This window comes from Papio anubis, chromosome 8 (assembly GCF_008728515.1).
Source record: "Papio anubis isolate 15944 chromosome 8, Panubis1.0, whole genome shotgun sequence".
NCBI classification, from domain to species: Eukaryota; Metazoa; Chordata; class Mammalia; order Primates; family Cercopithecidae; genus Papio; species Papio anubis.
In genome coordinates this window covers 102,363,395-102,374,169 of record NC_044983.1, presented here as the reverse complement: position 1 = coordinate 102,374,169, position 10,775 = coordinate 102,363,395, and positions in this window count along the sequence as shown.

The following is a 10,775-nucleotide window of genomic DNA, read 5'->3' as shown; positions in this document are numbered from 1 at the left end:
TATAATTCCACATATAACATTGTCTTTGTAAACTCTATAAATATTCAATTAGTATAGACACATCTCTTGCCATGGTACCCAATGCTTTAATCCAATCATTTTGAAGCTTGACTGTGTATCCCAATCACCTGGAGGGTTGGTTAGACCATAGATTGCCGAGCCTTATCCTCAGAATCTGACTCATTAGGTTTGTGGTGGGAGCTGACAAATTACAACCCTAAGAAGTACCCATGTGATGCTAATGATAATGGTTTGAGGAGCACAGTTAGCTACAGCTCACATTCTGTCTGACTAAATAAAATGCCTTCAACACTCTCCTCAGATGCACCTCTGAGCCTTCATCTAGCTTCTTCTCCAGGTACCAACCCCACCACCATGCTTTCTCACCTGCCAAAATCCTCCCTGTTGAAGAATCAGCTGAGGGATCATCTCTCCTAAGAGGTATTTCCTTAACGTCCTAATCTGAATCACGTGATGTTCTCACCTGCTCTGAGTGTCTTGGTTGACTTCTGTCAGCCTCTCTGGAAGTCAACAAGCTATTATATCCCCTACCAGAGCTTTGAATAGATAAATGAACCTATTATTTTTATCGATCTATAATTACATAAAGTGGTAGTTATTCAATCAAATTGTACAGACCAGTAAACAGATTCACAGAGATTAGTTACCTATTAGGGGTCAGACAGACAGTGATTATCAGGGGCAAGTCTCAACCCGTTTTTCCGAATGCAAGTTTTATCTTTTCTATATTAGTCCATGCTGTTCTCCAACCATATATGACATATGCTATGCATATAAAACTTTTTTTCCTCCCACCTACTACTATGAGATAAATCTGGTTCAAAACTAAAGGATCTGACAACTTGATCTTGGCATCCTTGAAGAACCACCAGTAGCAGAAAAGTAGAAGCCAAAGAAATGATTCTTATTTAAAAACCAAACAAAAACATTTCTCTGTTCAGCCAAATTGTTTTTCTGTAACAGATTTATTGATATTTTTCATATATAATACACCTATTTAAAGTATATAATTCAATACTGTTTTTAGTAATTGCATTGTGCAACCATCACCACAATCACTTTTGGAACACTTTCATTACCCTCAAAAGAAACTCATCATTTAACTTTCATTTCCCAACTCCTGCTTCCTCTAGCCTTAGGAAACCATTAATATCTCTCTCTCTGGATTTGCTTGCTGTGGACATTTCATGTAAATGGGGTCATGTGGCCTTGTGTGCCTGGCTTCCTTCAGTTAGCACAATGTTTAAGGTTCAGCCATGCTGTAGCATGCACCAATAGTTCATTTGGTTTTATTTCATTTAAGATATACTATATTTTAACTTTTGTTCATCAGGTGATGGACTCTTAAGTTGCTTCCACTTTTTGACTACTCTGAACAATGCCTCTATGAACACTTGTGTACAAGGTTTTGCGTGAGAATATACTTTCATGTCTTTGGGTATATACCTAAGAATGCAATTGCTAGATCATATAGTAATTCTATGTTTAACCTTTTGCAGAACTGCCAGACTGTTTTTCAAAGTGGCTGCACCATTTTTTAAATTATCAACTTAATTGATAAATTTTATTTGTTCTGTGAAAAACAACATTTGAACAAAATATGTACTTTTCATTCAGTTATTCATTGTCAGGCCAATACAACTGACAGTCTCCTGGGTCTCTCTGAGGGAGGATCTCTGAAGAATCCTCACCCTCCTCACTTGTTCATGCCATTTCATCTGGTCCATCTGACCTGTGGCTAATTTATCATTTCACTCATTACCTACTTCCTAGTCTGACTATTTCTAGAATCCTGGAATAAGGCCTAATTGATTGAGCAGGTGACCTGTGGTTTCATGTAAGAAACTGAAGAAAAAGTTGGTGAAAACATGTGAGTTTACTCAACCAGCAGATAAGAATTGGCCCTGATTTTTTTTCACTAATAATCATTTTTAACCTCTTGATGATATATTTCTGCTGAACTCATGGAAAGTATCATGCCATTGAAGTACTAATCAAGATATCTGTTTCCCATTTCCAAAATATTTATCTGTAATCTCTTATAGGTTGTTCTTTTATTCATGTTTCAATTAGGTTTTTCCATAATCAGAGTTAGGTCTCCTCTTTAAAAAAAAAAAAAATCAAATTTACAAAATGCTTCAAATTAGAAAAGAGTTGTAAAGGAGGGCAGCCTATAAGCCTACTCCATTAAGATTAAGTTTACAGTAATTCCGAAAATGAATAAGCCATTGAAATTGTGATTTTTTTAATTAATGAGGAGTTGTCAATACTCTGTGGGATTTTAGTATTTCTCCAACAAAATAAGAATCCTATGTTTCAGAGCACAGGCTTCGGAGTCTGTAGCATCCAAGCTGAGTGACCTTAGGCATGTAATTAAATCTCTCTAGTTTCTCATTGGTAAAATTGGGCATGGTGGTGCAGGCCTGATAATCCCAGCTACTCAGGAGGCTGAGGCAGGAGAATCACTTGAACCTGGCAGATGCAGGTAAGCCAAGATTGCACCACTGCACTCCAGCCTGGGCAACAGAGCAAGACTCCATCTCAGTCAATCAATCAATAAAAGCTATGATAGAGATATCATCAAATTATTGAGAAGTCATTCGTATAAGACTAGGAATGTCAGTGTGGAGAAGAGGTGTTCCTACAGAGAACATGACATTTCAAAAAGTCTATAAAAGGTATAGTAGATATTTACCCAAAATAAAATTTAACTTTGTGCTAGCAGTTCAAAATAGACTTTCTGAAATGTTGACAGCAGTATTTAGACTTCTTCCCACACCTCTGGAAGGGATACATGAACCCCCAAATTGAGAACCATTATCTTAATACATGTGAAACTATTTAACCTGCCCTGTAAATCCCTTATGCTGTGTCCCTTCTGCCTCTGGCCTAATTATCCATCTCACCATGTTAAGGAAAACCAGAAAGGTTAAAGCAGTAAAGGTAGATTTTACTTAGGAACTGTTGAAATAGGGAAAAAGAGACCTTAGTATAGAACTGGGATCAATTCTGAATACAACAAGGACAAATAAGAATTTATAGCCTAGAAGCAGGTTTTTATGTTGTTTGTTTGGAAGGAATGTGGAATTACTAATAGGAGACATTAAGGACAGGAGAAGTTCTTGCTAAACTGACCTAACAGGATTCTTGCTGAAGGAAGGTCAGGGAGATCAACTATCATCTCGGGAATGGTGGGGAAATGAGGAATTTGATCAGATATCAAGGGTGAGGGATTCTCCCTAAACTGACTTGGCAGAAATCTTTCTAAAACTAGGATATAAAGTCCTGAGTACAAGGGCCAAGTATAAGCCTATTAAGAAAAGGTCTATTAAGCCTATTAATAGACCTAGATCAAGCCTATTAAGACTCCTATTATAGGAGTCTGGCTAAAGTTTGGTCAAGGAGAGTCTTTGCCAACTCCTTTTTACATGCTATACTCCAGCCATTTTTGCTGTTCCTCCAAATATTTCACACTTACATCCTTTCTTTATCCTGTTCCCAAAGCTTAGAATCTTCTTGTCTCCTTTTATACCTGTCAAGACATGGGTCAAATGTCATGTTCTCTGTAGGAACACCTCTTCTCTACACTGACATTCCTAGTTTTATATGAATGACTTCTCAATAATTTGGTGATATCTCTATCATAGCATTAATTGATTGATTGATTGATTGATTGAGATAGAGTCTTGCTCTGTTGCCCAGGCTGGAGTGCAGTGGTGCAATCTTGGCTTACTGCAACCTGCATCTGCCAGGTTCAAGTGATTCTCCTGCCTCAGCCTCCTGAGTAGCTGGGATTATCAGGCCTGCACCACCACGCCCAGCTAAGTTTTGTTGTTGTTGTTGTTGTTGTTTGTTTGTTTGTTTTAGTAGAGAGGGGGTTTTGCTATGTTGGCCGCTCTGGTCTCGAACTCCTGACCTCAAGTTATCTGCCCATCTCGGCCTCCCAAAGTGGGATTACAGGCATGAGCTCCTGGCCTATCATACCTTTTATCACATTCTATTAAAATTACTGTTTAGTCTCACTTAAGAGATAGTAAGGTACTAAAGTTTAGATCCCCTCATTATTTTCTTCTGTGGCCTTGCACTTAGAGATCCATAATAAATATATGATTAATAAATTAAGCAACTAACTCTTGGGCGGATGGTGAAGGTACACAGGCAATTAGAGAGTACCTTGGTGATAAAGTGGTCTATTGGTTCTCAAGCATTTTGGGGTCTAGAACTCTTTTGAACATCATATACAAGTTCAGAACCCACTCCCCACAAGGATGTTTCCATGAATAGCCACATAAAATTTCTTACAATGTTAGGTCAGTGGACTTGGTCTTAGCTTGTAACTTCTGTCTTGAGAGAGAAGGATGTTCTGTTCTTCTGATTATAGGGTGGGCCCCACTTACATGAGGGTCTTAAGACCTATTTCAGGGGAAGGACAGAAAATTCTAAGTTTTATGGACCACTTAAGGGAAGAAGGATGGAAGGTGGCCAGACCTTCCTGCTTATGCAATTTTCTCAACTTCCTTCTACTTAAAATATTCAGTATACCAAAGTGTTGTATTGGGTAGTGTGTTCTGAATCCATCAGGAGAAAAGGATAAAGAAATACGAAGTGAAGGGACACATTTAGACAAATATTTGTTGTCTTAAACTAAAATTAATGTAATTATTGCTTGAAATAACACAAATGTAAAAGACATACTACATCGAGTACAGAGCTAGAGGAAAAGGAAAGAGTTGGTGGCAGGGAGAGGCCATATCTCCACCAATATTGTTTTTATTGTTTTCTGTTGCTATATTTAAAGAGAAAATAAGCAGTAGAATAGGATATCATTTTTCTTTCCACTGTGGTTAATGGGCACAAATTACAAGATAAAATGTGTCTGAATAATGCCTTTGTAATTAGTGACTGAGTATGTCATTGCAACAAAGGAAGGAAATATCCTGGGTTGGTTGAACTTCAATTGTGATGAATTATGTAAATGAAAATACCTGAAGAATTAACTAAATCAAATTGTTTTTGGCAAAATGGATGAGAGAACACACATGACTATAGCAATATACAAGTATACTAGCAAAAATAATTCTTCTAGTGTTCTTGAGTTGCTTCCATGAAATCCATGAAATTATGGATGTTTCCATTTGAAACTAATTATCAAGTTCTTTTAAAAATCTATTATAATGAGATTTTAGAAACTTATTATGGAATCAAGTTGGTATTTGTACATCCTTTGAAATGTTACTGCATTAATCATTTTAAACAATTGTTGCCCACAGACAGTTCAAATATGTGGAGATGCCATCAAGGAAACTATCTTTGTGCTAGATATTGATAAACAGTTTTATAACTGCCACTATTTACATTGTAAAACTGCCTCTTCAAACAACTTCTCTAAAATGACTTCTTTCCATGTTAACTTTCATAAAGTTTAAATAGATTTAAAGAAAAGCTGTTTTCTATTAAATAACATTTTAGTAAATGTCCCACTATTTTATCTCAGTTCTATAAAAAGGAATAAATAAACTAAAAATACATCAATGCCTATTACTGCTTGAATATAATACCTCCTTCATTTATTATTTATGGGGGAAAAATATGGAAAAGACGGGAAAGCATAAATTAGGTGTAGAAGACAGGCTGAGACACAGATGGGGAGAGGAGTTTGTCCCTTCAGCTACTATTGTTAATAGGAAGAATGTGTAATTGATTATCCAAGTTGAGATGCTTCAGAGAGTCAAAGTGGCTATTAATTGTGCTGGGGCAATAGGTATAAAATGAGGCCTTTCTCAGGAGAACTGGGTTATATGCTCACCCTAATTAAGCATCTGTTAACATGCCAAACATAGGAACACTTTATCAAGGGTCCCACAGTCTAACAGGTGAAAGAGTAAATTGGTCCTGCAAAACAGACTACAGGAAGGCACTATCTTCCCAACCAGCTGTGCCCCATAACACCTTTCTCACTCTCTGTTAATGTAGGTTTCCTACATTTAAGTAGAAACACAAGAACGCTTTTGCTGTCAGAATTGTGCATGCCACAGAATGCTTGAGCCAGTTCTGAGTGTTAGCTCACTGTCTGAGGACTTACGAGATAAACAGCACTGATCTTGAATCTCTACATTGACACTTTCAAGTAGATAACAATTTTTCTCATTGTTTGTAATATGCTGGGCACTGTCCTATATATTGGCTTCCGCACATATATTGACCCACAGAATCTTCAAAGCCACTCTGTGACATTGATCCTATTGTTACCCCAATTTACAGATGACAAAATATCTGTAACATTTTATACCTCAGAGAGGGTAATTAACTTATTCCAGGGCACAGTCATAAACATGCAAACCAGGATTCAAATCCAGAAATGTGGCTCCAAACCTGTTATCTATAATTAGTACATTTTACTGGATTTAACAGAATACCAGGTTCAACTTAGAACTGATATCTATGAATTAATAATCCTTATCAGTTCAACTGTAATATAAGTAGGTTTAGTGTTATTAATCTGCTTGTATAGCTATATGTGCTTCCCTTATAATTGATTATCTTTCCCCAAATATGTATGCTTAAAAATAAAGGAGTCTAAAATTGCTTAGAAGATACATTATCCTTTCACAAGATAAATATATACTAATGTTATTGAAGAAAGGCAGGAGTCCATGTTTTAAGAGTCAGAGAAAAAAATTGCTATTTAAGCTCCAAAACCCACAGGAAACCACAATCCCTTATCCAACAGTGTAATCAGTTGAGTTGTCCAAGTATCCATCATTCCAAATATACCTCCCCAAAGGCCAAATGAAGATGATTGGTTCAATCAAAATATTCAGTCAGAAAAGCTTTTTCTTTTTTTTAACATGCTGATCACATAAAGATGACTGACTTGTACCTATACTGTAAGTTAGTTTAAGTTACATTTTAATTTCTGAACTCTCTAAATACTTTCAATTATTAGAACAGTTTTAGATATCAGAAGGACATGAATAGGATTCTCATGGCCTACCATCTGCATGAAGTAGGACTGTATTCTCTCAGGTTATTCTAAGCACTCTGCATAATTGGGTTTATTATTATAAATGTTTGCTAACAGAATTGGAGTCCTCTTGCTTTTGACCTAAATAACTGAAAAACATTCTAAATTACATTTGTTCACATTACTTCTTTTGTACATATAGATAAAGACTTTAAGGTGTCTCTGCTAGTCCTTAATGGGGCAGTATGAAATAGTAAACTTAGAATGAATTGGGTTCCGTTGCTGTCTCCTCCTGTAATTTAGTCATTATTGAATGTATTAGTCTGTTTTCACACCAGTATAAAGAACTGACTGAGGCTGGATAACTTATAAAGAAAAGAAGCTTAATTGACTCACACTTCTGCATGGCTGGGGAGGCCTCAGGAAACTTATTATAAACTTATAATAAACTTATAAGCAGAAGGCGAAGAAGCAGCAGGCACCTTCACAAGACAGCAGGAAAGAGAGCAAGCAATGGGGGAACTGCCAAACACTTAAACCATCAGATCTTGTGAGAATGCACTATCATGAGAGCAGCATTGGGGAAACTATAGAACTGAAAATAACCAGCCTGAATATTACAAAGATGATATTGCTCCCCCCATGATCCAATCACCTCCTACCAAGTCCCTCCCTCTATATGTGAGGATTACAATTTGAGATGAGATTTGGATGGGGACACAGCCAAACCATATCATTGAGGAAAACACTTGACAGTTTATGCCCTGGTTTTCCAAACTATAAAATGAGATGATTTCCCACCTATTTAATTTTAAATATTGGTTCAAAATTAAAATAACACAATATATACAAATATACTTTGTAAATTATAAAACTCTATAAGTTTCATATTATGAAATATGGGTTGCTGGACAATATGAACAGATCCCAAGGTATAATCTGAAAGTTTAGAGCTTTTAGTCTGATACTTTTTTTTCTTACTGCATTTGACTTCTTGATACAATAATCTACAATCCATATTCCTATTTTGTGAAGGTAATATCTTCTGTAATGTTTTTTCCTCCCTTCAATATGGGTTCCAGTGAAAAATTACATATTGTACTTAGTTGTCCTATCCCTTTAAGCCTCCTTTTATCTAAAAAAAAATTTTAACTTTTATCTTTCATGACACTGATATTTTCATAGTATATATCACTTATTTTTATAAAAATGATACTCAGTTTGAATGTGTCTGATAGTGTCCTGTGATTGTATTCAGATTGTCTCTCCAGCCTGAATATCACAAAGATGATGTTGCTGCCTTCTTTTATTGTTATATCCAAAAGTATATGATGTCCAGCAGTTCCTCACTCCTAATATTAAGCTTAAGATGATGTGTTAATGACATACTTAGGGAAAAACCTTGCACCTACAAGAGACTGTGGGGAGACATTATGGACCATGTAAATATCCTGTTCCTCAGACAACCCACTATCCAAAAAGGTTTATTATCTCTTAATTCTTGCCTGAACAGAACTACTATCACATTTGAAAATTCTGATTTTTTAAAAAACTTCCATTACTTTCTACTTAAGTACTTATAAGTATGTATATGTTACTTGAAAATTTTATATTTGTTTTAATAGGAAAACATATTTATTGAATATATTGTTCTTTCTTTCTGTCTCTCCCTCTCCCTCCCTCTCCCTCTCCCTCTCCCTCTCTCTCCCTCTCCCTCTCTCTCCCTCTCCCTGTCTCTCCCTCTCCCTCTCCCTGTCTCTCCCTCTCCCTGTCTCTCCCTCTCCCTGTCTCTCGCCACCCACCTGCTCTCACTGCTCATTATGCTCCCACCAATCTCCCCTCCTGACTCCCTCCAGTTATTTCCCTTCCCCCTCTGCTATCTCTTCCCCCTCTGCTCTCCCTTCTCCCTCCTTCCTCCCTCCCCTAACTATTCCCCATTTGCCCTCTATCCTGCCTCCCCCCTGTATACCCCTTTGCTACTTACTACTCCCATCCCTCCCGTACCCCCACCCCGGCACTGCAAGCTCTCCACCCACTCCTCAGCCCGCCCCATGATCCCCACCCCTGCGTGCCCCTGCTGATTTGTGTACATTAATCTTGTATCCAGAAACTTTGCTGAATTCTTTCTTTCTTTCTTTCTTTTTTTTTTTTTTTTTTTTGAGACGGAATCTCGCTCTGTGGTCCAGGCTGGAGTGCGGTGGTGCCATCTCGGCTCACTGCAAGCTCCGCCTCCCGGGTTCACGGTGTTCTCCTGCCTCAGCCTCCCCAGTAGCTGGGACTACAGGCGCCTACCACCATGCCCGGCTAATTTTTTATTCAGTATTATGTTGGCTATGGGTTTGCCATAGATGGCTTTTATTACATTAAGGTATGTCCCTTGTATACCGACTTTGCTGAGGGTTTTAATCATAGAGGGATGCTGGATTTTGCCTAATGCTTTTTTCTGCATCTGTTGAGACGATCATGTGGTTTTTGTTTTTAGTTCTGTTTATGTGGTGTATCACATCTATTGACTTGCATATTTTAAACAATCTCTGCATCCCTGGTATGAAACCCACTTGATCATGGTGGATTATCTTTTTGATATGTTGTTGGATTTGGTTAGCTAGTATTTTGTTAAGGATTTTAGCATAACTTTCTCCAAGATAGACCATATAATAGGGCATAAAACGACCCTCAATAAATTTAAGAAAGTTGAAATTATATCAAGCACTCTTTCAGACCACAGTGTAATAAAACTGAAAATCAACTCTAAAAGGAACCTTCAAAACCATGCAAATACATGGAAATTAAATAACCTACTCCTAAGTGAGCATTAGGTCAAAAACAAAATCAAGATGGAAATTTAAAAATTCTTCTAACTGAACGACAATAATAACACAACCTATCAGACCTCTAGGATACAGCTAAGGCGGTGCTAAGAGGAAAGTTCATAGCCCTACACACCTACATCAAAAAGTCTGAAAGAGTACAGACAATCTAAGGTCACACCTTAAGGAACTAGAGAAACAAGAACAAACCAAACCCAAACCCAGGAGAAGAAAAGAAATAACTGAGATGAGAGCAGAACTAAATGAAATTGAAACAATAAAAAATACAAAAGATAAATGAAACAAAGCAGTCTTTGAAAAGATAAATAAAATTGATAAACCACTAGCAAGATTAACCAAGAAAAGAAGAGAGAAAATCCAAATAACCTCACTGAGAAATGGGAAATATTACAACTGATGCCACTGAAATACAAAAGATCATTCAAGGCTACTATGAATGACTTTATGCACATAAACTAGACAACCTAGAGGAGATAGATAAATTCTTGGAAAAATACAACTCTCCTAGCTTGAATGAGGAAGAATTAGACACCCTGAACAGACCAATAACGAGCAGCAAGACTGAAATGGTAATTTAAAAATTGCCAATAAAAAAAATCTCTAGGACCAGTCAGATTCACAGCAGAATTCTACCAGACATTCAGAGAAGAACTGGTACCAATTCTTTTGACGCTATTCCACAAGATAAAGAAGGAACCCTCTCTAATACATTATATGAAGCCAGTATCATCCTAAGACAAAAACCAGGAAAGGACACTACCAAAAAAGAAAACTACAGACCAATATCTTTGAACGTAGATGCTAAAATCATTAACAAAATACGATCCCCATCTTTTTTTTAAAGACAGTTTTGCTCTGTTACTCAGGCTAGAGTGCAGTGGCACAATCATAGCTCACTGAAGCATTGAACACCTGAGCTCTAGTGAGCCTCCTGCCTCAGTCTCCTGATTAGCTGGGAC